The sequence below is a fragment of the Orussus abietinus genome, unplaced genomic scaffold (assembly GCF_000612105.2).
Source record: "Orussus abietinus isolate OABI.00-Male unplaced genomic scaffold, Oabi_2.0 scaffold25, whole genome shotgun sequence".
Lineage (NCBI taxonomy): Eukaryota > Metazoa > Arthropoda > Insecta > Hymenoptera > Orussidae > Orussus > Orussus abietinus.
In genome coordinates, this window is record NW_019394504.1 from 1,003,767 (window position 1) to 1,029,048 (window position 25,282).

At 56.6% G+C, this 25,282-nt stretch overlaps 1 protein-coding gene across 2 annotated transcripts in view; it reads left to right on the forward strand.

Moving 5' to 3' along the window:
* Positions 1–25,282, forward strand: part of LOC105697646 (homeotic protein antennapedia) — a 110,614-nt gene that overhangs the window by 26,095 nt on the left and 59,237 nt on the right. The window contains exon 1 of one of the 2 annotated variants that reach the window (XM_012421144.1): positions 14,652–14,717. The exons of the other annotated variant lie outside the window; for it this stretch is intronic. The gene's annotated coding sequence lies outside the window, so the exon portion shown is untranslated. Of the gene's footprint in view, positions 1–14,651; positions 14,718–25,282 lie in introns of those variants that run through there. 2 annotated transcript variants of the gene reach the window in all.

Below are 25,282 nucleotides of genomic sequence, written 5' to 3' on the forward strand. Positions count from 1 at the left end.
AGGAAGCGAGACGTCGTAATTCCGCCGATAGGATCTCGCGGCTTATCGAGCGAGTCGCGATCCTGGCAAGGTCGCCGGATAAGCGGTACTCCTGCTCGGATCAGGAATATCCCCCATAAGGAGGAAACTCGGGATCCCCGCTCCCGCCGTAGGACGACGGCCTCCTGGAAGGGGCGCCGGGTAATTGCTGCTTTATGAATCGTATCCTCCCCTTTCGGCCCTCCCGCGGCTATTTCCGTGTGATTCTCGCACCCCCCCGCTCTCAACTTAATGTTGTTTCCCTCAGTCCATTAAAAGCCACGCCACTCGGCTCGTTTCACTTCCCGCAGTGTGGTCGCGGCCCGCCGACCAGGACTGCCTTTCCAGGACTGCCCGGGATAACGGCGCCATCTTGTCTTCTTTGGACCGAAATTGAAATCCGCAGAATTTAAATTACCGACGAGAAATATAAATACCCCAGACGCGACTATAATTACCAGACCAAGTCCATGGCAATTCTTGCATTTGCTCGTCACTAATTTAGGCTCCCACTTCCACGGCAAAGGCATTATCATCATCATCTGGCGTTATCGAAGAAGCCTTTTGATATCGGGAGCAAGTGCCTATTCATCAGGCAGGGATTAAGAACCTGTCGTTAAACGGTCGTTTTTGGTGGCGAGGACTCTGCACAAAGCCCGGCGAGTGACGACAGTTATGGATCCACGGCGAGTAGTCGTTTGTCATCCTTGCAGGGCGAGACCCCCTGCGACGACACCTCCAGGCCGGTTAGCGACACCCCTGTGCCCGCTAACCCCGGAACACCGCGTCACCGGTAACTCTGCAGACACGGCCAGTGTACTGTTACGTAATACACCACCGCCATATTACCCCGTGCCAGGTAGGGTATCAACCCCCCGCCAACCGGCGATAGTCCTGCGAGTAGCTGCGTAGTTAATATACCGGTCCCTCCTCGTTAGCTACGTGGCCCCGCGAGATACTCTAGAACTGGCCTGATCCCGTCTAATAACCAGGGTGTAAACCTAGCCATCCGCATTGGGCCCCTGAAGAGGGGCCTAACTACCCTGGAATGGACTCTTCGAGGGCGCCTGCGACCGCCTTTGAGCCGGGAACTTGAAATATCGCCTCGTCCTGGGACCTCCAATTGTCGGGGACATTTGCCAGGCTGGGAACGGAATCAAAAAAAAGAAAAAATGGTTCAATAAATAATCCGAGAAATTATCCCACTCATTGTCCAGGGGATGATGGGACCAGTCGAGACGTGGATGCGCCGGGATGGACTCCGGGTTTATGGAGAGCGAACAGGGGAGATGCGGATAATGGGAAGGATGTTTCTCAAATTTATTATGATAATTGTAGCAATTATCGAGGATCGGTGTTCAGCCTTCTGCCTTGGGGTGAGCCGTTGGGCACGACGGGGCGACCTTTACGTCCAATCCGCGGCGGGCCGGCCGCGGAATCCTCTCTCTTCGTTTCCCTTCGAAGCGCTTTCAGAATCTCGTTTAACCTGGCGAGTTATGGCGCCCCGGGAACGATACGGTCGGGTGAAAAATGGCGGCTCGACAGGCCGCGTCCATCTTGCTCGTCAATTTTCGCGGACGGCTGATATATACGGCGGAATCCGCGAGAAGCGCGGATCGACTCGGGGTTGTCTCTCGTATTTCCCTGGAATGGACGCCGCATACGATCAAGTCAATGGCTTCCGATGGACGGGACGATTTATCGAGCCCTGGAAAAAATCCGACCACCGCGTGGACCATGAAAACCCGAAACGTACGAAAATCCAACCCGACCTCGAAAACGCATCGAGATGATCTTTCCGTATCTTGGGTTTACTGCCAACGCTGAAAGTCGCGATTTGAAATAAGGATCCATGCTTACCGCTGCACCTTCGCGATTCTTGATCTCGTAATCTCGGTACTTTCAAGCGTACATCGATAAGCGGTACTAAACGAAGCTGCGCCGCTGCCGAGAAGCGAGCGGCCAACTTGTCCCGGAAAAGTGCGACCGACACCGAGTGACGAACGGCCGCAATCGCGATACTATGATTGCTTAATTCCGCATCGAATGCGCCGAGAGGCCGACCGAGTGCTTATCGAGATCTATGGCGACTTAATAATGACTCGCTCGAGTAAGATCGCAAGCGAGGCCTAACGATGCGAGCGAGCTCTCTTTACGGAGCACCGCCGAAAGGGTGACGAGTCCTTTCTAGGCACATCTGGGTGAATTATTCCCCACGTCTGGCAGTCACCGGTAACTACTCTAGCCGCGTTTCAGGACGGGCGATCGATTCGAAATTTTGACACTAACTCAGCCCTTATTTGCACTTATTTATGCGAGGACGAGCCACGCGCGCCGCCATGAAGGGCGCGGATTTATGGGGCAAATCCTCCGGTGTTTGCGCGGCGCATGTTCGGGCGATTAGGCTCGAAAGGGTGTTGGTCTCTCGAAAAAAGGTCGCTTTCCGGTGGATTCGGCCAGGAAGGCTCGAAAAGTATGATTCCACCCCCGGGGAGATAAGGGCGGGACGCATCCCTGCATATGCCTCGGGTCTCCCCGCGGAGGCGCAGTTTGTCATCCGCGCGCCTATTCAGATATAAATACCGGTAATTTTACAGAGAGGTCCCTGAAAGGGCGAGCCCTTAGGGGAGGCGGGGAGGGGGTCGATCATTTCGAGATGCGCATACCTTCGCCCCCATGGAACTCATTTTGGGAGCTATTGTAATGGGACTTGCCAGCCACCGTGCAACCCTAACTCAGCAGGGGTGGGTTCCGGTGCACGCTCGCCCCAGACTCCTCCCCTTTTTCGAAACCCTCCAAACCTTCGAGATGAGAATTTTTCAAAGAACCCCGGAAGACGCAGAACGCTCGACGTTGATATTTACGAGGGATCAAGAGCGTGTAAAAAGCGCATCGAGCCCCAGTCGAAGACAGGTCGGAGTTCATGCTCAAGGGGCGCGTCCGTGGAAATAGCGTCAAAATAGAGGGAAATTTGTATTTTTATTCACCCCGAGATGAATGGAGGTCTAGATTTATTCCCATGGTCGAGGGCCCAGGATCCACCTTGGAACACCTTGAGAGGTCTCCATCCCCGAGTACCGAGGACAACCCTTCCGCATGGCATAATCGAGCGCCTCCCCCCGGTACCGAGATAATTCCCCGAGAATTCCTCCACTTCAACCGCGATTTGCATCGAGCCCCTCTCGGCGACCCGCGAATCTTAAACGCGTCGAGTCTGCGAGGAGCTCCCGAAGGACCCGGGAAGAAATGGCCGGACCCTGAGGGATTCGTCATGGTGGGGTCCCTTCGCACCTATTGTGCCGGCCAATCGGAGGGCCCTGCTTTGTATTAGCAGGGGGTAGCTCGTGGGTCCCGAGGGTTGCCCCACCCCGAGGCCAGCTCACCCTCCGAAGGCCCGTCCCCTTTACCCCCGCCGGGGGGAGCATCGCGCGGCGCGGCAGGCGCGTCGGGAGACCCGGTCTCCCGGTCCTCCACACAGTAAATCAGGCAGTCGCAGGCGGTCCAGTGATCTATCCGATGAGCCGCTACGCGGGATAAGTTAACCTCTCGGCCCGAGTGGCGGAATAACTCTCCGGGTAACTCTATCTACCCCGTGGAATCGCTTATGGGTCATAAACGCCTCGTAAGTTAGCAACCCGGCACGCGACTCGGAGAGAGATACGGTTTTCTCGCGCCGTCCCCGGGAGCGACCGAGCGTCTCCTGAGGGATCCCTGCTGGAGGATTATGCGATCATGGACCACCATCGGCCGATCGCGACTCTCCGCCGCCGCAGGTATGGTCTAAGCAAACTTTAAGTACTGTCCCATCGCGCTCGAGTCATCTCTTATCCAAGCCCCATGGAACTCTCTCTACAAATACCATCTCGTCGAATAACGACGAAACGTCCCGTGAGGTCGAAAACGCGGATTAATATCGACGTCTAAAGCGACGGCATTAAATTCCACGGCGTCGTTAAACGATAGTCATACCCCCTGTCGACACGGCGTCCCGGGCGGCGCTCGGTAAAAAAAGCTCCGGAGCATCGGCGGAAAAACCGCGGCTTATAATTGCACCGCCGTGCCTGGCAATAATTTACCTGGGTCAAATGAAAATTCATAATCCATCGCGGGACGGGGTGGGGGCGCGCTCGCCAGCTAATTCGGCGAAAATAGTTGAGTGCGTTATAGGCGCGATACGTGTCCCGCATTTCACCGCTGATGTATGTTCTCGGCGGCGATCGATCTCTCTCGCACGAACTGCTAATTGTGCGCCGTCATAATTCTCCGCCCTCTTCACCCCTTTCAGCCCCCGGCCGCGGTGGTGCGCCGGAAGAGTAAGTGCGACCTCGCACGCTGCACGCGCTCCCGCGCGTGCGCGCACTCGCGGGTACGGCGGGCCGAGTAGAGGCTTAGCCCGCTGCTGTTGGAATTTCGACTCGCCGATCGGGACGCTACCGTTCGATCTTTGCGAGATGGAAAGAAAAACCGAGCCCCTGGAGTCACGGCGTCCCGGTCGCGGCGTACTAGCGTGCGTGTAAATTGTACTTAGAGGGGATAATAATTTGCTGGGGCGGTGATAACGGACATTTTCCGGCTCGCGCGGCGATTATTCTTCCGTATTAGCATATCGTTTTGCCGGGCTAACTGCGAGGTGTTTGCCGCGGGTATTAGCAGATTACTTTGCCCAGGAGGTGAGGGCCAAGATGCTTGATAAACAATGCCGGAGTTTGCGCTCAGGTGACGCGGGATATTAATGGATCGTCCGTTTATTCGATGTCGGGATTTTTATGCCCTCGTGTAGGTAAGCCACCCCTGGATTAAATTCCCCGGGGCGGAGGGGGTTGACTCCGCGCGTGGCCGGCAAGATCGGATGTATATTCTTCTCGGGTAGAATAATACCCTGCGTTTTTCTTGTCTGGGATCTAGATACCGCGTTTTCCTTCCGCGACCGGGAATTAACTCTTAACTCGCCCCTAAGTGAAAACCCGGGTAAGGAAACCTGACGTCGAGGGAAGGGATGATTTTGTTACCGTAACGAGGGGGCGAATGTCAGGGTTCGCCGATACCGCGAGAGATCCATGGGAAGATTTGAGATCAGATGAAGGCTCGATCGAGCTGCGTGTCGCCTGGCAACCCCTGGATCTCGGGTCCTCTTATTCCTCCACCCCCGCGCCACCCTGTCGTAACTTTGCCGCGCGAAACCCGGAGACTTTATTGACCCTCCGCCTGTCCATCCCTCTGGCCGTCCCCCTGTTCGTCCCCCTGTCCATCCCCTGGATCCCGGTCGAGGCGCAATTACGACCAGTGGCTCGATTGTCTTCTCGATTCGACTTCCGGTGGACGATAAACTTCCCCGAAGGTTCTCCCTTTTCCCCAAAGACGGTTTCCACCACCCGAGGAAAACGCCTCGAAAAAGCCTCTTACGCCGGAGTAAGAATTAACAAACAATCGAGGATCTTCTTACACCAAGAAGGCACGAAATTCCACGGGGGTGACCATGCTCGGGCGGGGTCGCAGGGAAGATATGGGGCGAGTAAATTACTTCCGGGTTTATAAGGGCCGCCGTCCTCGTTGAGGAATTATCCCCCTAGATTTATGGAAATTGAGTCGGGTTTTTCGGCGACCACTTTTAGTTATTAGACGCCGAGGTAAGGAAGACGGTCGCTTAACTCCGCCGCCTCCTCTTTGGGGTGAAAAAATGCGCGAAGGGCTCTCTCTCTTTCAGGGAGCAGGGGTAAAAATAGGAGGCCGGAAGAGTCGACCCTCCCCTTCCGAACCTAAATCGCTTCGAAGATCAAAGCTCGACTCTGAGACCCGTTGTTTTTGCCGGGAGAAAACGAAATAGAGAGGAGACGCGACGTCGCGTTTATATTTTCCACGGATTTTTCTTGGGGTGGCCTTCTCTTTCTTCTGTTCCGACGGACGAAGGGTTTGAAAGGGCTCGAGCCATTCGAGCTGGAAAACGGTTTAGGGTTGGTAGGCGAATCTCCCTTCGAATAAAAGTGGGGCGACTGGCACCCCTGGAAGAAGAGCGATCCGCCTCTTCCGGCATAACTCCGCGCGCGCCCCCGGCTGCGCCGCCTATGAGGCATCGCGGATAGGAAAAAGAGGGCGGCGGAGGAACGCGAATAATAAAAATCACCCCCGTAACTCAGCGGCTTGACTTGCGGGGGATGGGGGGCCGGCTTCTTATCTCGGCGAGGGGGTGACATTAGCGCTGCCACGGCGATTCTCCGCGCTACTTAAAACCCGCTTGTACCGCCGTCCGCCGGGGAGCGCGACCAAGCTTCGGTACTTATGTACGGCCTTTCTCTCTCTCTTTCTCTCCGGCAATAAATGGCACGTAAGAACCTCCCGATAAATCACCGAGTATCTGGCAATTATATCGATAACGCCGGCTATCCGGTATCGACGCCCGGAGACGCGGACGTCTTCATCCGGCGACGGCTGGCGACCGACTGAGCCGAGGCCCACTTTCGCGCCGTGACTCCAGACACCGGGGACGCCGAAACTCCGATTTCCTGTACCTCTCTTGATTTTTCCATTACGATATCAACCTCCTCCCGTTCATTACGAAGATACGCGACAGTTGAATGTCAAGGAAAATTGAATAGTCCTTTAAAGTGCCGTGGAACCTCGAAAGGTTGCCGAGCCATCGCTTCCTCCTCCCGGCGTGACCCAATATCGAGCGCTCCACGGCCGGCGAGGTGTTTCAAGGTGTAAGTGGCCGGTTTTCGAGTTCCCTCGTAACTTAACTCCCACTTTCTTCGTTATCGAGCGTTGCTGATACAACGGGACCATTAATTTCTACATTATCTCCTCGCCGGTGGGTAGATAATATAATTTTGTCACCGACTGCGATCGAGCGGGCGAACTTCTCTCCCTACCCCCGTGGACGATGTTAATCAGCTCCGTAGACGGTGCTCGACTCGGAATCGTCTAAGCTCGATCTGGAATTACCATGCACGAGTTAACGGTACGCTAGCGGACGCGTTTATCGGCGCCGGGATGGACGGGAGGATTAACGTCCCTTGTCATTTTTATCCGCGATTATCTTCCGACTTATTTTCCCACTCCGTGAAGACAGATCGCGATTACCCCCCACTGGAAAGCTCGCGTTCTCTAAATCGGCATTCCCCACGCGGGGTTGGACTCGCCCCTAGGGGGTTTTCAGGCCGATAGGTAAAAAACCCTAGGGTCCGCGGTCAAGACGTATGGTGCTTGCACCCCACGCGAATGGCTCTATTTTCCCAACTATCGGCTGGACCGACTCGGGGGAACTTTTCGACTCCGGTGAAAGTCCTGGGAAAGGATATCGATCTGCAGGGGTAGATAGTCCCAACGACGCCGGTCAGGATCCGCCAATGGAGCAGATAAATGAAACGCTGGTCCGAGCAGTTCAACGGTGCCCGGAAACGTCGTCGATACCATCACCTAACCTACGACTTATCGAGTCTTTCCAACTGCCCTACTTAATCTAGAACAATTAAACGTCCTTTTCTCAAATCCCTCAAACCCTAATTCCTATTTCCTCGTGGCAAATTTGCACCTTCACGGTGCAACGACGAAGTCTATCCGCTCAATTAAGGCTGATGACCCACCGTAGGTGGAACTTTTCGGATGCATTTGTCGGGTATAAGCGAAAGCTTCATGGTCGTATCTCGCCGTACCGATCATTGTTGTCGAAGTACTCAAACCGTAATCCCATTTTTATATGCCAAGTCTGCACCGTCGCGGTGGAACGACGAAGTCGGTGAGGAATTATCCGCCTTTGCGCCCCGGTCGAGTGTCGTGACCCACCGCCGGTCACTCCGGAGTTCAACCCCGCAGCTTGCAGTGACGCAACTCTGGTTTGAACGGTAAACGTTTCGGGTGCATTTGTCGGGTACGATCCTCTGCCTCGTGGTCGTATCTGGCCGCGGCGGTCGTAGGCGTCGGGGATCGGGTGCGTTCGCCGAGCCCGACGGACCGCATTCTTCGACGCGACGCGCATTGTTCCTGCGAGCTCCCTGCCCGCGCGCGTCCACCTCCGGCGCACCGCCGGCCGTCTTATAACAAGCCGGACGGTCGGGCCTTTTTTCTGGACGTTTTGCCTCCCTCCCCTCCGGTCGTCCGCCGAAAAACCCAGGCGTGGATTTATGGTTTTACGGTGGGACGGTTGACCGACTCTGCGGTCTCTCGCCTATGATTCCGCGTACCCATTGACCTTCGCCTGGGAGCCACCTCGGCAGCCTCCTCGCCGCTTATCTGCCCGGCCAATCCCGGGTTCGTCCTTGCGGACCAGGGCCCGAGATCCGCTCCCCGGCCCTCTTTTTTCTGCGTCCATCTGGCCTTCGCCCGGCGACGGCCCGAATTCCTATGGGGCTCGGTACCTAACGGTGCAAACCCGGGCCCCGACCAGGAGTCAAGGACATCACGCCGGTGGAACCTGGCCGGCACTGGGACCCTCCGAAAGCGACACCCACTTGCATCCCTTAACTGTTGCGAGACTAGGGACTCGTCTTCTTCGGTGCCCATGCGATGCAGGGGGCAGTTCATTCAGAAATAAATCGGCGATGTCCTCTAAGAACCCCCTACGATTGATTTCATATGATAAACTACAATATGATATTTAGGTGTCTTCGACTCCGATTAAAAAGAGCCTAGGTGGGGACGGTGGGTTAAATCGGTGCTGGTGTTATCGCAATTTCTTATTATTTCCTTTGTTTTTTTTCGTTCGTTTCTCTTTCTTTTGGCACATTTCTGATTTTACCAAGGTTTAGGACCGTAATGTCGGGGCCGATTTTCTCAGCTTGGCTTTCCTAGACGTGGACCTAGGAACCGTTCGCGGGTGCCAAGGACTGGTTCGTCGCGGCTGGCACGGCCGAAGGACGGACACTTTTGCGAGGACGGGTTGACGGCGGACTCTAGAGGGGAGATGTGGGGGAAAGTCGAAGACCGTGTCTTACGGCTTCCCGTTGGACGCGTCTCCGGAGCGAAGCTTCGATCAGATTACACCAATTCGTCCGTCGCGCGGAATCCTAGGGGCGATCGGCGACGCCGATCCCGAGCGGTCGATCCCCGTCACGACGCTCGCGCTTCTATTCGCCTCGACGACGGAGGCAGCTGCGATTTCAGAAGACGCGCTACCGCTTTTTATCCCAGACGGTGGACTTTCATCCGCGGATCGTCGATCGGGACGAAAAAGGAGGGGAAAAAAGAGCCGCCGAGTTATGGAACGACCTGGCGGTCGTTCAATTGCGGGCGTGCACTCGAGATGTCTATTTTTCCCCCCTCTACAAAGAGGGTCTTACACCGATCTGTAGGCGAATCCTTCGCGCAATGAATGCCTCGTTGTTGCCCGAAGAGGTCGGCCCAACTTCGCCACGGTGGACCGACTCCTGGCCAAACCGTACGTTGCGAAACGCCGCCGTCAAATGCCGCGACGCCGAGGTGTACACGGCCAGAATTCAGTTAATTATGTTAATCCAACCCCATGCATTATACATAGCTCGGCGTGTCCGACAACTGCAATCGTCATTCCGATTACGTCGACCTTGCATTTGGTAACTCCGAAACCTTTGCGTAACGCCTTTGGCCGGCTCTCCCGCATCGGGTCGACGTAACGCCCGATTACAACATCTCCGAACCTCGTCTCGTCACGTTGGGGCAACGTCACGTCCGATAATGCCCACCCTGGAGTAAATACAACGTCCGAGCTCGTAATCCCATCAGAGATCCTCCCCCATTCATTGTTCTCGCGTCTTCTGCTTATTTTCGCGGATCACGGGCAATCCAAGATGGCGTCGATTTCTCTGCCACGGCCAAAGCAACCGGAGATACCGGGAAATCTCCCCGCTATCTCGACCCCGTTCGTTCGGACGGTCGGGAATTGAAATTCGCGCAAATTTGGGGAGTTAAATCGATGGGGGAATTGGAATTTCCGAGGGCTCGCTCGAAAATAAGTGGCGAAATCGGCGTCCGGGAGTCTCGACCCCGGGTCCGGGAATTGACGCGGGGTCGGAGAAAGCTTGCGCGCGGGAGAGAGAGAGAGACAGGGAGAGGTACTCGCGGCCGCGGATTAAAGAGTTATTTGAGTCTCGGAGGCGGCCATAATTCTCCAGGGCTATTCCCGTGGCGCTCTCGCCCGGCGGAATATTTTAACATTGGGGTGGGTGGCAGCCTCGGTCCGGCGGGGCGGCGCGAAGAGGGACGAGGTCCGCGCTCCGCACGCAGCTGACAGCTGTTCCCTCGGTGGGCCGGTCGGTGGGGAGGATTCAGCCTAGTCGCGCCCCTTCTATAATGGCTCCCTTTTCTTCCTTCCCCTCCCAGCATGGCTGGCTCTCTCCTAGTTACGTCACCAGCCTCGAGCGCCGGCTGACGTCACGCCCGACTCCGGTGACGTGGACCGCGTCACCGACGGGGACTCCGCGCCCAGTGGTGTAGGGCTCCACTTTCGCCGCCCACGTACCCCGCGAGCCGATCGACGCTCGCGACAAAGGACAAAGGAAAGTTCCACGTATCGATCCCCTCCTTACGATTTTCACCTGGATTCTAGATCGAGGTCCGGGGTAATTTGGAAATTATCGGTCGTAAACACGTATCGGGGAAGGCGAGTCGATTCCGCGCCACTGCGTGCCGGCGCGTGGAGTTCCCCCTCCAGCGGTCTTCCTCGATCGTGGAACTTCGGCCATTTCGGGGCCACGCGCGAACGTGGCGGTTAGCTCGGAGGCTCGGAATCGCGGGCACCCTCGAAGATAGGCAGCGATCGTAAAACAAGAGTTTTACGAGCTCACGCCGGAAGCGCCGAGTGGGGTTCGGTTTACGAGCGCGTAACAGGCGCGTTTATGGCCGCGATCACGTGGCTCCGCATACCTACGGCTATGTAAGCAGCTACTATGGGCCCACCGCGGGGTAAACAAATCGTAAACTCGGCCTCCTCGGATTCACTAACCTCGCACAACGCGCGAGGCCACTAGGACGCGCACTGACCGTGGCCCTTATTTTCTTCGGAGAGCGAAAAATGGCGCCTCTCGGTCGCTCCGGGATTTTTATCGCCTGCGAAAGGGCGGTAAACGTGGATACTCTGGGTGAATGGGAGTGGATCAGTAATCGGAACGTGTACAGGTGTGAAAGGAGGCGCTAAATCTCGGCAGGACGTCCATTAATGGGGAATAACCAGTGTCGAACGATTTGATGGCGGTACTTCTTCGGCCAATTTCACGAGCTATAAGTTCTTTCGATCAATGGCCCGTAAGAGGCGTGCGCACTCGCATCGTTTCGTCTTCGGTCTCTCGTTCCGTTTGTTCCCGCGAGTCCCGCCAGATATCGCCACCGCTTTGCGGCCCTCGAAATAGCCCGGTGGGCGCTCGCCTGGCCGGTACGTAAAGAAACGGCGCGGCCATTTTCATCCTTTCCGAATGGCCGAGGCGTCCTTAACGTTGCGTAAGTCGCGACGTGTCGGAATCTGACGTCGCGCGACTTCCGCACCTCGAGGACGATAAAAGTTGGCGAGGTGGGGAATTTAATCGGCCGAGGAATTATTGGAGTCGGGGATTATTGTCGCACGTTTCGCAGGTCGAGCGATACCTAACTTACCGACGCGCTAACCGACCTAGCGGACCACGCGCGGCAGGTTCGCGGCCGATCCGCGCGCATACACAGGCGCCATTATTAAAACAGAAGAAATTGAGGCTCTCCCTCTTCGTCCCTCCCTTCTGGGCGCCCTCTCGCGGTCTCCGTCGGCGTTCCCGGGCGAGCAAAGCGACCGAGGCGCGTATCCGTGCAGAGTCTCGGGGGTGATTTATTCGAGTTAATTCCAATTCCATTGGAGCCGCGAGGCACCGGGAGCCGGCGAGCGGGCGGCGAGGGGGTGGATATTCTTATGCAATTTGCCAGAAAGGTTCAAGAACCCAGGAGATCCCGCAATTTATCTTGCCTTATGTTACGCCGAGCCAAGGCAACGGAAGATAGATGGCGTCACTGGTTCCAACCCCCTTGGCCCCCTCGAGAACCCCTACCCGGCTGCGACTACCCCTCCCCCAGCCAATGAGGGACGACCGCGGTGGCCATCTTGGATGGAGAGTTATTGAACGAAAAAGATGAGTAAGAAACTTGTTACGGGGGTGCGTTCTCTCTCTCCCTCGCGCCCTCTCTCTTTCTCTCTAGGCGGCCACCCCGGGACCCGCCCTCTCTCTCTTTCTAGTGCCGCTAGGTCTACCCGGCGCGGTGGAGTGGCCGCGAGGGGTTGTTGGCGCTATATTGATCAATTGCTTTACCGTGCTTGGCACTACTTTCGAGCTATAAAGTACAGAGAACGAGAAGCCACCCCGCTGCGCGAGACCCGAGTGAGACTAATTATTTAACAATCGCCAGACCGCGGGATTATCAATCCCTTTCGCGCCGGGCTAAACGCCTTGTTTACTCGTTTGCCGGGTTGTTGGGCGATTTTCTCACGGGGTGGGGTCGGGGCGGGGTCAGCGCCTTTGGAAACACCGATATCCGAAGAGTCGGATCAAGGGTTGGAACCGACTACTTCGATGAAATTTAAACCTTTCCAAATCATTGCATATATTCGGCGAACACAGTACACCACTCAGTGTTCCGAAAATATCGCCCAAGGGCGACTCTCACATTACGCATGCATTTCTTAATTACAATATAATCAGACCGATTTTTCCCACCCCGCTCTACTATTATACACCTCATATACAATGCGCAATTAAGCCCGGCTCGAACGTGCCCCGTCTGTCGCGTAATTATACCTGGTAACGAGAGCATCACGGTCAGCAAAGCGCAACGCTGCGGAGACCCCGGGTCGCGATAAATTCGCCCATCTCAACGTCGCGGCACACGATGACCTACACCTCCTCCTCGAGGTCCGTCCATCGCGCCAACCTCCGACCTCGGCCGTGACTTACCCCTGGGATTATTTTCCCATAACGCGATCAGGTCCGAAGAACCGCTCGAGATCTCGTTCCCGTTCTCATCGGGAACTCGGCGGGTCTTATCGTGCGGATGGATCGCACTCGTGGAACACCCTCGGAGTCAAGGAGATTCGCCTCGAGGTGGAACTCGCGGGTGGCCCAGGCGCGTTACTTGCGATTCTCGAATGCGCGCCGCGTCCGTAGTTTATGGGCGCGTGCGCGTGCGCGCAGGCGAGGCGTCGCGTCGAGGTGGCCGGCGAATCGGCGAATCGGCGCGCGAGGATCGGACGCGCGTCGCCCGAATCCCGAGTGGGTCGCGCGCGAATGGCCCGTGGATCCCGAGGTGGGTCGGCCGTGGATCGCCCGCGAATCGGCCATAAATCGCGCGTGAGCGGGCTGGCAACGCGCCAATTAGCGCGACGCTCCCGTGATCTGCGTACTGACCGCAGGCGGCGAGGTCGCGGCCGCCCGGAAGCGGCCCCCGGAAAAATCGACGCCCCTGATCGTTTACGTCGACGCATTCCTCGGCCGATTTAAAGTTGCCCGACGGCACAGTGGGTCGCGCTCGCGACGAATAAATTGCAAATTGAGTCGAATGAGCGACTGCGGCGAGACGACGGATTCCGATCGATTATTAAATATCACCAACGCTCGTAAGACTCTTCGTCTTATTCTCTTATCGCTACTACTACTTACTCTTTAGTGACGACCGACACGAGATTACTAAATTTCACGACAAATGGTGTAACGTCGATTGTACATTGATATTAATTAGTGACGCGTATGAAAACGGTGCACGACTGGAGAGTTTCCAGTGGAATTAGGTTATGTTCAGAGAGGGCGGCCCAGGGTCTTCCGCCCCCGAGAGCACGCCCTATCCTTCAGCCCCGTCCATGGCTCGTTCCTCCCCCCACGTACCGTCTCCAACATTTAAACTCCCGTTGCGGTTCCTCCAACCCTCGTCGCTCCCGCGTTCGAGAACCTTCCCTCCTTGCCCACGTGCCGATCGCAACGCCACTGGACGTCGACTGCCCGAAGTTCCCGGCGCGACGAGTTTCGGCCGTTCGTGAAGAGATGGAGCCACGGGCGCGGCGCCGCCACGCCATCTCTCAGCGCGCGGCCGAACCCCGTGCGCACCACGTGCGCGCCGCCCCTCCCGCGGTCGACTGCGGAGTGGGGCGCGCGGGAGCGTGTCCCTCGGACGGAGAGGCGAGGGAGGGGGGCGCGCCGCGCCCGGCACTGCGCAGAATCCCATCGATCATTCCGCCGTTTCCCCGTGGTTCACGCCGCCGTGTTGCACCGTGTAGTGGAATCGCCTGGCTGGCATATAACCCGCGTCCCTCCCGCTCGTGGAGTGGCCGTGTCCCCCTCCACCCGCGGCCTCTCCTCGATGCTTCTCTGCCGCGCGCCCCCTACCGCCCCCACCTCGGGCGGAGAACTCATGACGGCTCGGCGGGCAATGCCGACCGACCATCACGAGGTCTACCTTCCTCTATTATATTTATGCGGCGACTCGCGCTCGGGAAGGTTTACGGCGTACCTGTCGCGCTCCATGAGCCCGCGCCTCCTCGCGATCCGATCCGCCCGGGGTTACGACGCGAGTCCGCGCCCCGAAGACGTCGCACCGGCTCCTCGGATCGGAGACTGCGACCGGTCTCGTGACCTCGCACCACGTGACCGCACCCCGGCCAATCACAGTGCGCGAGTGATGCCGTCCACCAATGGGATTACGGATCGACCGGTCGCGGCCGCGTGACGACGCGCCGACCTGGAACGCTCCGCGGCTTTCGGCCTGTTTTGCGAGCCCCGTGGATGGTAATGACGGTGGATTCTGGTCGAATTTTATACCCCAGGTTTTAAAACGTGACTCTCGACCCGGAGTGCCGATCGCGGACCTCGAAGAAGGTCGCCGATTCGGAGAGTTGGATCCTCGCTGGTTTTCGGGAGGTGATGGGCAGATTCGGTCGGGTTTCGCGACAATTACGTATTTTCCCTGATAGCGCGGAACCGACCGAATCTGTCTGACGAACATGAATTATTTCACTAATATCGTATTTTGCACGGGTAATACCGCCAGAGGCACTTCGAGGGAGGTGATATTTAATCGTTGGTTCTCGAGGGTTGTCTCCTAGTGGAAATCGGTTATCGATAGGCTGAACTATCGACGGATTTGCGTTGACTAATCCTTTCCATGAGTTCCTGAGATACGGGGCCCAGAACGTTCCTCTGGCTCGCTCGTGGTTACTCACTGGGATGCGAGTATACTTGCATATACATGTGTCGTTGCGTATGCGTATCTCGAGCAGAGGATCATAAATTACTCGCCTACCTATATATGCATATAATATGTACGCAGCGTAACGGTATGTAATTTATTGTTTCAGGTAAGTGACGTTGCACCGCCCCGAGGGCCGCGTCGCACATGCGCTCATCTTCCTTTCCCGGCACAATGTAAGCACTTATTTTACATTACTCCTTGTCGAATGCTCTTTTCGGAAACCCGCCCCGCTAAATACTTATCCGTTGAAGAATCTCCGAAACCTAACGACGTATCCGAAAAACGGGCACGCATTCCAAATATCCCCCACGCCAAGATCTGACCATCGAACCCGATGTTTAGTATAATTTTCGTTATCGATATCGCTGTTAGTACTTGCTATCAAAACTTCATTTGCATACGGGTGAGAGTGATTTTACTTTCCCGTGCATAAAAATGTAGAAAAATTTAGAGAAAACCGCGCCGGATTTTTGCCACGTGGGCAGAGTCGTCAGGTAATTGGGAGTGATTTTACTAATTAATATCCGCGTTGTTTACGCGAAGTAGGAGCAAGTTCTGCCACCTCGGGGCAACCTCGAGTTAATTCGACAGGTGTTCGGCTTTGCCGGCAATTGCATACCGGCGAAGCGCATTGCGTAGCATCGGGATCGGATCGCGTTGGCCGGCATCCGGGGTGCGTACGATGGGGCATACGATGGGGCATACGATGGGGCATACGATGGGGCATACGATGGGGCATACGATGGGGCATACGATGGGGCATACGATGGGGCATACGATGGGGCATACGATGGGGCATACGATGGGGCATACGATGGGGCATACGATGGGGCATACGATGGGGCGGCAACACCCATGATATATATTATCGTAATGGAGCGCAGCCGTGGACCGGGGCCGAGATAAAGGACGGGAACGGGGGCCGAGGAACGGTACAGGTGTAAACGGGTTTAAACGAGGTGCGGTTATTAGCGAGCCCCGCGGGAGGGAGGTCCCTGGAAAGTAAGAAGAGAAAACAAGGGGGGAAAGAAGAATCCTGGGGAAAATAAAGGAGAGTAAGGAGGAGGCGGGGGAGGGGAGTCGAGGAGACCCGCGATGGGCTCGAGCCTATGGCCGAGAAAGCCTCGTCAACGGCGGAACGGAGATAGGCCACACACCGGCGGCTTGTAAAACACGCGGCGAGATTAAATGCTTCATTAATGTGATTAAAGTAAAAAGCTGCTTGAGTAATGAGCCGCGGTGAATCATCCGCGTCCCGGCGTCCCGACGTCCACTGCGAGCCCACCGACCGCCCCCTCTTCCGCCCGGCGCCTTCCGCTTCCTCGCCCCTCGATGCGAATTTACCCCGATCCACCAACCCTGTCTATATTTAGCGAATGGAGGTGCCTGGTTCATTTTTCTACATGAGAAAAATCATACGATTTCAGAATAACTGAGAGTTTATCGGTACGTTGACATGTAACAATTTTTACTTAAAACTCTACTTAAAGTTAAACGGGGGTTGGTCATTGTTTGTTTAACCCACGCCAGGAAAATAACCATTAAAAGTCGTCATTCCGAATTCGATGGGGAATGGATCGCGATTATTATATCAGGTGAGGATTTGTACTTAGAGCGCTCTCGAGGGGGTTGGTCATTTTTTTATTTGTACTCGTTGGGAAACAAACGTACCATCCGTGTACTCGAATCGGCGAGCCCGGAGATCTTAATCTGCTGGCAAAGGGTTTTATTCCGATATCGAGGGCCGCGCAGATCCCGGGAAGATACATATTCCAGTGGGTTCCCACACAGAGGAGGCACCCCCTGTGAGTCGAATCGACCAATTTGGAAGCGCTCGGCCGATCGAGTGGAACTTCCGTCGGCGCTCGAATAAAGGGGAACGGGGGAGTCGCCCCCGGATGGCGATTCCGCGATTTTTCTATTTTCAAAGAGCGGATGTCCGCGTCCGCCGGCCGTGAAAGCGCGCCGTGCGAGAGAGCCCGGTAGCGCCGATAGAGCTGCCATCGCCGTGCCATACAAACGTCCTCCGGATTGCAGATGCGCTGCGGCCTTTCTTCGGCGGACGCACGAGGGTGGGAATCCGCGGGCGGCGCGACAAGGAGGGAGGCATTTTTCGCAATCCGCCATCGCGCGTCCCCTTTTACTCGTCGGGTCTTAAAGCGGCTCGATTATTTATTTATTCCCTCCTAGCCGAGAGATTTCAGCGACGAAATAGGAGCGCGGGTCGTCGCCGTTGGAACTCGTACCTCCATCCTGTTCCTGGATTTATCGACCTCCGGTACCTGGGGAGTAAGTAAATCCGGGGAGTAAGTCAACGTCTACCCGAAAACTCGGTGCAACCGAGAGACGTGCTAAAATAAGAGGAGAAAGAACGCATTTAATCATAACCGCAGTCCAGGAACCTGTACCCGAGTACAAGGGCACGCGTCGACCAGCTCCGAAATCCCGCACCTGGATCCCTGGCGGCGAATCGGTCCCGCCCAGGAAATTCCTAGCGCCCAGTTTGTGAATGGGTCGACCGGGATGGAGCTCGAAACTCGGCCCGGATTCCAGCGGCATCTTATTTGTTATTTATTAAAGCCCCGGCAGCCGGTCGCGACGTAATCGGGTCCCAGAGTACGTGCGGGTAATTTGCGTTATCAGCGGCCGAGACGCACGACACGGCCGTGCGTCATACGCGGGAGACGCTGCTCCGCGTGACGCGACGCCGAGTCCTGGCAATGGGGTAGATCGGGGGGATCTACAACGTTACGTCGGTGCCGCAAGGTGCAGGGCTTGACGCAAAGTGCGAGCAGATGCGATCGGCTATCAAGCGCCTCACGGCCTGGTGCCTTGTAGGGACACGCGTGTGCGTGGCCGAGTCCTCCTCCTCCGAGTGCGTACGGACCCGCGTACGTACGAGCAGGGCGGCCATGCGCGAGAGCAATGCATCTTCCACGTGACGTCGGGGCCGCACTAATCGCGCGACAATCTTCGCGGGCCCCGAGGAGCGACGCGGCCGCTCGCGAGAAGCTGAGGCGGACCCGCGAGAACGGGCCCGAACTGTCCAAGGACCGGGTCCGATATCTCTGGGCAGCGACAATCGTATAATTAGGTGTCCCGACGCGGCCCTACACAATATCCGAAGGAAGACGCCGCCAGGATATGGGGAGTCCCGGGTGGAGAGGCCTTGGAGGCCCTAGTGGGGGACCTGGGTGTGGAGCCCACACGGAGGCATGCCGCCGGTTTATTCCACGTAACCCTGGGGTCCAAACTAATCGGCAGCATGAGGAGACACCAAGGCAGGTCCTTGAAAATGGGTCCAAACTGTCGAAGGACCTCGAGTTCCACATGGAACACACAGAAGGTGTCCACTTAAATCGAGACCATCACTTCTCACCGTTTCTGGCGGTGGGCTGGGGCGGTTTCTGGGTGGTGATCGGGGGAGAAGCTATGGTTTCGATTTGGATCCACATAAAATTCTTAAGACCGGACACCCAAAGGGTCCTGCACCCATCGGAGGACCCTGGGGCGACGTTGCGATCCGTTCCATCTGGCTGGGAACGCCTCGCATCGTTAAGTTGTGTGGTACTTCACGTGTGTACCGAGGCCTCGAGATCCGCGTGCCGCGTTACGCATTGCAAATCGAGCACGACTTAACCGTTTCCGGCACAACGTGTATCGATGGAATGGAAGAGGAGGAAGAAAGTCATAGCTGTTTTTGATTCCTCTCGCAATATCTGTGGAGGAATCGAGCTATGCGGTTCATCCTCGGTCGAGCGTTCCAGGGTTCGATTAACCGATTGCATCGATCGTTCGCGGGTGGAGCAATGGCGTTGTCAATGTGGAAAATGCAGCTGCATCGGGGATTGGTCTGTCTCGGTCTTGGCTGAACTCTCGGCCATCTCGGCGTCTCTCGTGGCCTTTAACACCGTCCTCGTTTCCGAGCTTTGTTCGCGGCCTGGCCCCCGCGTGTGTCGAACAAAGGTGGGTCCGCCGAGCCAATAAGAAAGTGCGGAAACCGGCAGCTGCAGTGGCGCCTTCTATCGTGCGGTGCGGCCCGATACCTATCTATCGAACGAACCTATGCTGCCATGTTGACCGCGCTCTCGTGCTCGCGCGTTCCCGCACAAATGCACACCCAAACACATACACGCACAGGCGCCGAGCAAACCTGTAATTTATTTCGCGGCGGCCGCCTACCTCCCGACTCCGATCTAATGATTATAATTATTGTCTCCCCTCAAATGGAGTCCGATAATTATCCCTCGTATTTGTCGGCCCCGCCGCTCTTCCATCGGCTGCCATTTCCTCGAGTCCCTCAACCCGGGTCGCTCCCCCGCCGATCGCGACGTCGAACCGCGCCCGATTGGCCCGAAACGAAAACGTGGGCCTTTTAATTGGCCATGGTCCTTGGGGAAAGATTATTCCTAAATCGGTAGCGGACGGAAATAGTCCCTTATCGATTCCGACGGGGTGTTGGGTGGTTGACTCCCGAGGGGAGTGGTGGTAATATCGGGAATTTCTGCAATGGTGGTCGGTGGATTTTTGTACGGTTTCTGGTTGCGTTTCCAGTAGTTTTTCGATTTCTTTTTTTGAGGTGACGTATCCCAAGGTACTTGTAAGGCCCGGAGAAAATGTGGCGTTCCGTGGGCCCCATGGCGAGTGGTCGTGCGGTGGAGTGGCACCGGCACCCAGGGGGGGCGGCCAAATGAATTATTACCACCGCGGAGTACGCCTCTGGGAATTAATTTAGTATTTAACGCGACTTTTCTCCGCGTAGCCCCGGTGTTCGAGCCGCGGCGGAATCCACGCCGGTAGCACGGGGTTCGCGTCCCGGTCGTCGCGCTGTAAATCGCGGGCCGAGCGGTAATTTGTCCGTTTTCAATCGACGACAGATAAATCCGGCCTCACGAGACTTTCGAAATTGCCTTGTCGCGCCTTTCTCTGCGGACAGGCCGGGCCGCTTTTACCTCCCCTCGTTGCGTCTTTTATTTCTCGGCGGGCGATTCCGCCGCGCGGCTTAGCCGGAATAAATGAATCAAGGTAAAGTTGGACTGCCGAGGCGTGGAGTGGAATGAAGGCTCCGACAAGGTTGGGTCGTGGTACTAAAGTGAGGACCGAGCGAGACCAAGTGGGACTAAAAGGCATCAAGAGGCACCGAGCAGGACCAGGCAGCACCAGGGAGGACCAGGCAGGACCAAGTAGGACCAAGCAGGACCAAGCAGGACCGACGTTCATCAGCGGACACCAACCGGGGACCAAACCGGGACCGGCCGATTCGGACGCGGACGCGCCGTGTCATTACGCGAGCGCCGAAAGCTCATTTGAATAAGCCGGCACCGGCGGCGTTAAAGGGCAGCAGGAGACTGCCGCCTCGAAGACCACCCCTACGAGTCGAGGGCACCGGCCACCGAGTCCCGATTAATCGCTCTCCTTGGACTGGACACCTCGAGCAAAAAGTCCGATTGCCGTCCCCGGTTTCCACGGCCCACTTGTCGGCGTCGGGACGTCCGGGTCGCGGTGGAAAAGGAAGAGAAAAGAAATATAAAAACGAGGCCGGCGACGTTTCCACGGTCGCGGCGTTAAAGAGCCTAAAATCCGAGATTCAGGTATTCCCCTGCGCAGGTGCGCCGACACCTAGCCTCCGTTAGTTTCGGGCTCTGTTAACCCGGGCGGTAATATTCCGTTATTCGGGAAAACCGGCACCGCGGCGGAGGCAACTTCGTGCCGGCCACCTGCGGGTAAGCTGGGAGCGTCACGACGCCGCCGTCGCGGCGAGTTACGGGCACGCATCACGCGATTCGTATTTGCCACTACCGACTGCGCGATTTTACCACGGGGCTAACCCGCGCACGTGTGGATGGAAATCCATAAACGTCGATTGCCCCGGGTCTGCGGACCTCCGGCGGGTCCGCGCGGGGGGCCGAAACGCGGCCGCGAATCCGCGCGCGGCCCGCCGGGGGGCCGCGGCGCGGCCGACGTCCGAGCCCTCCGGCCAATCCTTGCAATTTCCGCCGCCATACGTTACCTCGCGTCCGACCGCGAGCTTTGGGTGCTACCTGGCTCCGATTTCATCTAGAGCCCCAGGGCTCCTCGAGAGCCTCGGGTGAAGTTTCGCCTTATCAACAAAATCGCGTAGAAATTTTTACCAAAATTTATTCCGGGCCAAAATTCAACTCTCACCTCTCTTCATACTCTGGAACGAGACGAGAATTTCCGCACATCCGATTAAGGTTGCCCGGCAGTCTTATCGAACTCTCTTTCAATTTTCTTTCCCCTGCCTGGAATTAACACCTTACGTTCCGTCGAATTTCTCTCGTTCCAGCTTTTCGGCCACTTCCCTGAAAGCTTCGCCCTTCTCTCCCTTTCCCTCCGCCCGTAATTACGGCCATGTAACCGAGGTATATCTACCGGGCACATAGGGCAGCTATGTGGCCCGAGTGGAAGAGTGGCCCAAGTGTGCCGAAACGACCACGAATCGGTTCACCGGTAATAGCCCATGCGGCCGGAACGGCGCGGAACGGCCGCAGCGGGTCGGAGCCGACCGGAACCGGGCGGAACGCTGCCCTCGGACCTCGAACCTGGAAAGGCCGGCCTCCGCGTGGCCCGCCCCGCGTTCTGGCCGCGCGGGCATTCCGCGGCGTTTCACGGGCACGCGCGGCCACTCTCGCGCGGCCACGCTTCACGGACACGCGTGTGCGCCGCGCGCGTTTCCCGCCTCACCTTCCTTCACCTCGGGGCCTATCGCGCCGACATCGCACCTCGTAGCTCTGCAGTGTTTCCGCGCGGCTCGGTCCGCAAGCTTCCTTCGATCCGGCCGCTCTTTCCGCACGCGGGGCGCCCGAGAGAAAATCGCGCGCGAATCCGCCCGATTTTCGTCCCGGCTCGAGATCGTATTTCCAACATCTCGGAGTGACCATTCGGAAGTTTCTCAAGAATTTACCAGATTCTCCCTTAATTCTTCGAGATCTCGAAGAAAAGTCGATCGCCGCGAAAAATCGAGAAAATCGAACGCGAGTGGGACCCAGTGAATTTCATTTATCAGGAGGGATCGTCGCTATAGATTTTTCAGTCCGGCGATCCGATTTTATCTTTTCCTGTCATCTCGTTTCTTAATTCTTCCAACTCCGTCCCGAAAAGGCACCGGGAGAGTTCCGCGACTCGATTGGACGTCTCGAATCGCGTGCTTCCTAGGCCTGGGCTTATCTTAATTAGTATCGCGTTCCGTGGGTTCGCGGGACCTAGGTTATGTCCCCGGGTCCCCTCCCCCCTCGAAATCGGTCCTATGTCTGTCGGCGAATGACATTCGTGCACCGCGCGGCAGCAGTCGTGGACCTCGACCCACCACCTGGCAACCTGCTCGAGAATAAATGTTTGCCTCTCAAATAGTATCGCGCGCGGCTCCGTCTCTCTCGGAACCGGCACACGGCGAAATTTTCCGGGCCTGAAACACATTTCGGAGTTCCGCCCGAAGCGACGCGTGTGTCGCGGCCGGAGAGCGCGGGTGGAGACGTTCTGGTGCCGCTCAAAGTGTGAGTGCTACGGAGAAGTACCGACACCTTGCCAGGTAAGGACGGCGATAACAGCCGAGTGGAAAGTTTCTTCCCGATGTCGGTCTACCGGAAACGGATTCGATGTCGAAACTCGCCGATCTCAGTGCGGCCGATTTCAATGCGGCCGATTTTGCGTCTCGTCCTTGACGTCTAGAGACGATCTCCCGTACCGAAACCAGCCTGGTGGGTGAATTGAAATTTTAATCAAGGTAAAGCTCATGCCCGTAGATATCGATAAGAGGTGGGGTAAGTTCGATTAGGAAGGCGAGGCTCCTTTGTGTAACCGTTTGATGTTGTCATCGGTTGAGTGGCACTTAGAGTTGACTTCGGATCAAAGTTCAACTCCATGATTTCATAGTACCTTAGGAGCGGGCTTTTCACGGTCGATTAGCATACCTTGCACGTGGAAAAAGTCGTTTCTTAATCTCCAGCCACGATTGATAGCACCGAGGAGAATTCGCACGGGGCCGGAGACCGACACCCTGGGGGATTTGTCTTCGATCGCGGCCGTGGCCGATCCTTTTGAAGGAGTCCGCGCGATTCGAGGATACCTTGCCGATCCTCTGTGACCAAGATCGTTAATCCTTGCGAGTCTAATGCGCCATTAGCGTTCCGCAACGCGTGAGCCCATCCCTGCACGTAAACGCCACTCCCACGAGCGGGAACGCGGTTGCACCACCTCCAGGATCTTCGACCTTGAGTGGTCAAATCTTTTCCCGCCTCCTCTAGAAATTCGATTCCAGATTCGGACATTTTCTGAATAATCCTGGAGACCATAGCCTCGCTTCGATTTTATCGTTTCACCTATATCCCTAGATCCTTCGAGCCCGAATTTCCCCATGACCATTTCCCTTCCTCAAGTCGATTTACTCAGTTTTCTCTCGAGCATCTCTTTTCCTGCGCCATGACGATGATCGCGCGGTACCTCTCGGTTTTACCCCCCCAACCAATTAGAATGTTAATTCTCGGCGTCTGGCCCGGGCCCGAAGAAGCCTTGGGGCCTCTGCGTGGCGACGAAAGCGGATTCCGCGGAAAAAGCGCGACCGGCCTCGAGGGACGTCTTTCCGTAATAATTAAATACATTCCGGCGTCCACGCTTGTCGTGGTCGGATCGAGTAACACGCATTCCCCTCGTTCCAGCGTGAAATTTAGTTTTTGCCCGCGCGGAGATTCCGAGGTGCACGCGGCCGGGCCCCATCGGCTCGTAATTTTCCCCGTGCCCGTGGGTGGTTGGTCGGTTCTTATTCGGCCGTGCCGGATTGGCCGGACGCCTGACACTTGACGGATGACGAGGCGGCCTTTCGGGCTCCCCTTTACGCCCCCGGCGTTGGCTTAGGCCAAGGGTTTCGGTCGCGGCCTCCATCGCCGAGCAGGCCCCGAATTATTAACCGAATCGGCACATAACTTATGAGACGGGTCGCCATATCCCGAGCCCACGGAGTCGTTTATTTGCAAATACCTCGCCAAAGAAGAATCCTTCCCGTGATCGCGCTCACTTTCTAGGGCCCTACGTCGCCCCGTCTCTAAAATCCACCCTCCTACCCTATCTGTTATCGACGAGGACGCAGAAGGGAATTAATCCCAGTCGATCCTCCCGGGGCGCAATTATTCCGCCCGGTTACGGAGGCCGACTCTTGTAATAATATATTTACCGGCCTGAATTATTAGTTGACATCGATCCAACCGGTCGGCTCTTTCGATTGGCCGCTGGTTTGACGGCTGACGGATGACGAGCCGGCCCCTCGACTCGCCGCGACGCCGAAGGCGTCGGTGGAGACCGGGTTTCGGTTTCCACCGCCATTATGGACCCCGAATTACCTGGCGGGTGCATAACTTAGGACCCTCTAGGTGTCGAGGAGCCTCGAAAACGAAAAGGGACTCTCTCTTTGATTTTTTATCTCCAATAGTTTAACCGGTATCGGAAACGAGACCGCGATGATTTCCAATGGGGGGCACCGAGTCATCGAAGGGGTTCTTTATCTCGAGGGTGGTTTCGAGTCTTAGGGGGTGATCACTGAACGCACTTAGCTGGTCGTCCTTCTTTTGCGCCACATATTATATTACGGATTTAATAGCTGCTTATGACAGTGAATTATCGCTCGAAGTTAATTGAAGAAGTATCGGTGTCCGGAGGGACCGGTCGATTCTTATTGGGCCTTAAGGATTGGCCGGATGTTTGACAGGTGACGGATGACGAGCCGGCCTCTTGGCTCTCCTTTACGCCCCTGGCGCGAGCTTAGGACGAGGGCTCGGCCTCGTCCTCCATTATCTACCGGCCCGACTCGGTCGGGCCTGAATTATTGGCCAAACCGACGCATAATTTATGCGGCATATGCGGAATATGCTCTTTTCGCCCCCCGAGCCCTCGCGGGTCCTAATCGAACCCAACCAACGACCCTCTTGGAGCAACGCGCGGGCTGACGCGACGCCGGGCGTCGCGAATCCGCGGAGACGCCGAGATGCGGATCTAGTCGGCCGAGGGGACTCCTCGAGATTTATGCGAGCCGACGTCGTAACGCCATTTTGAGTTACAAGAGTCCGGCCGTTTATCGCGGGGTTCATCAGCC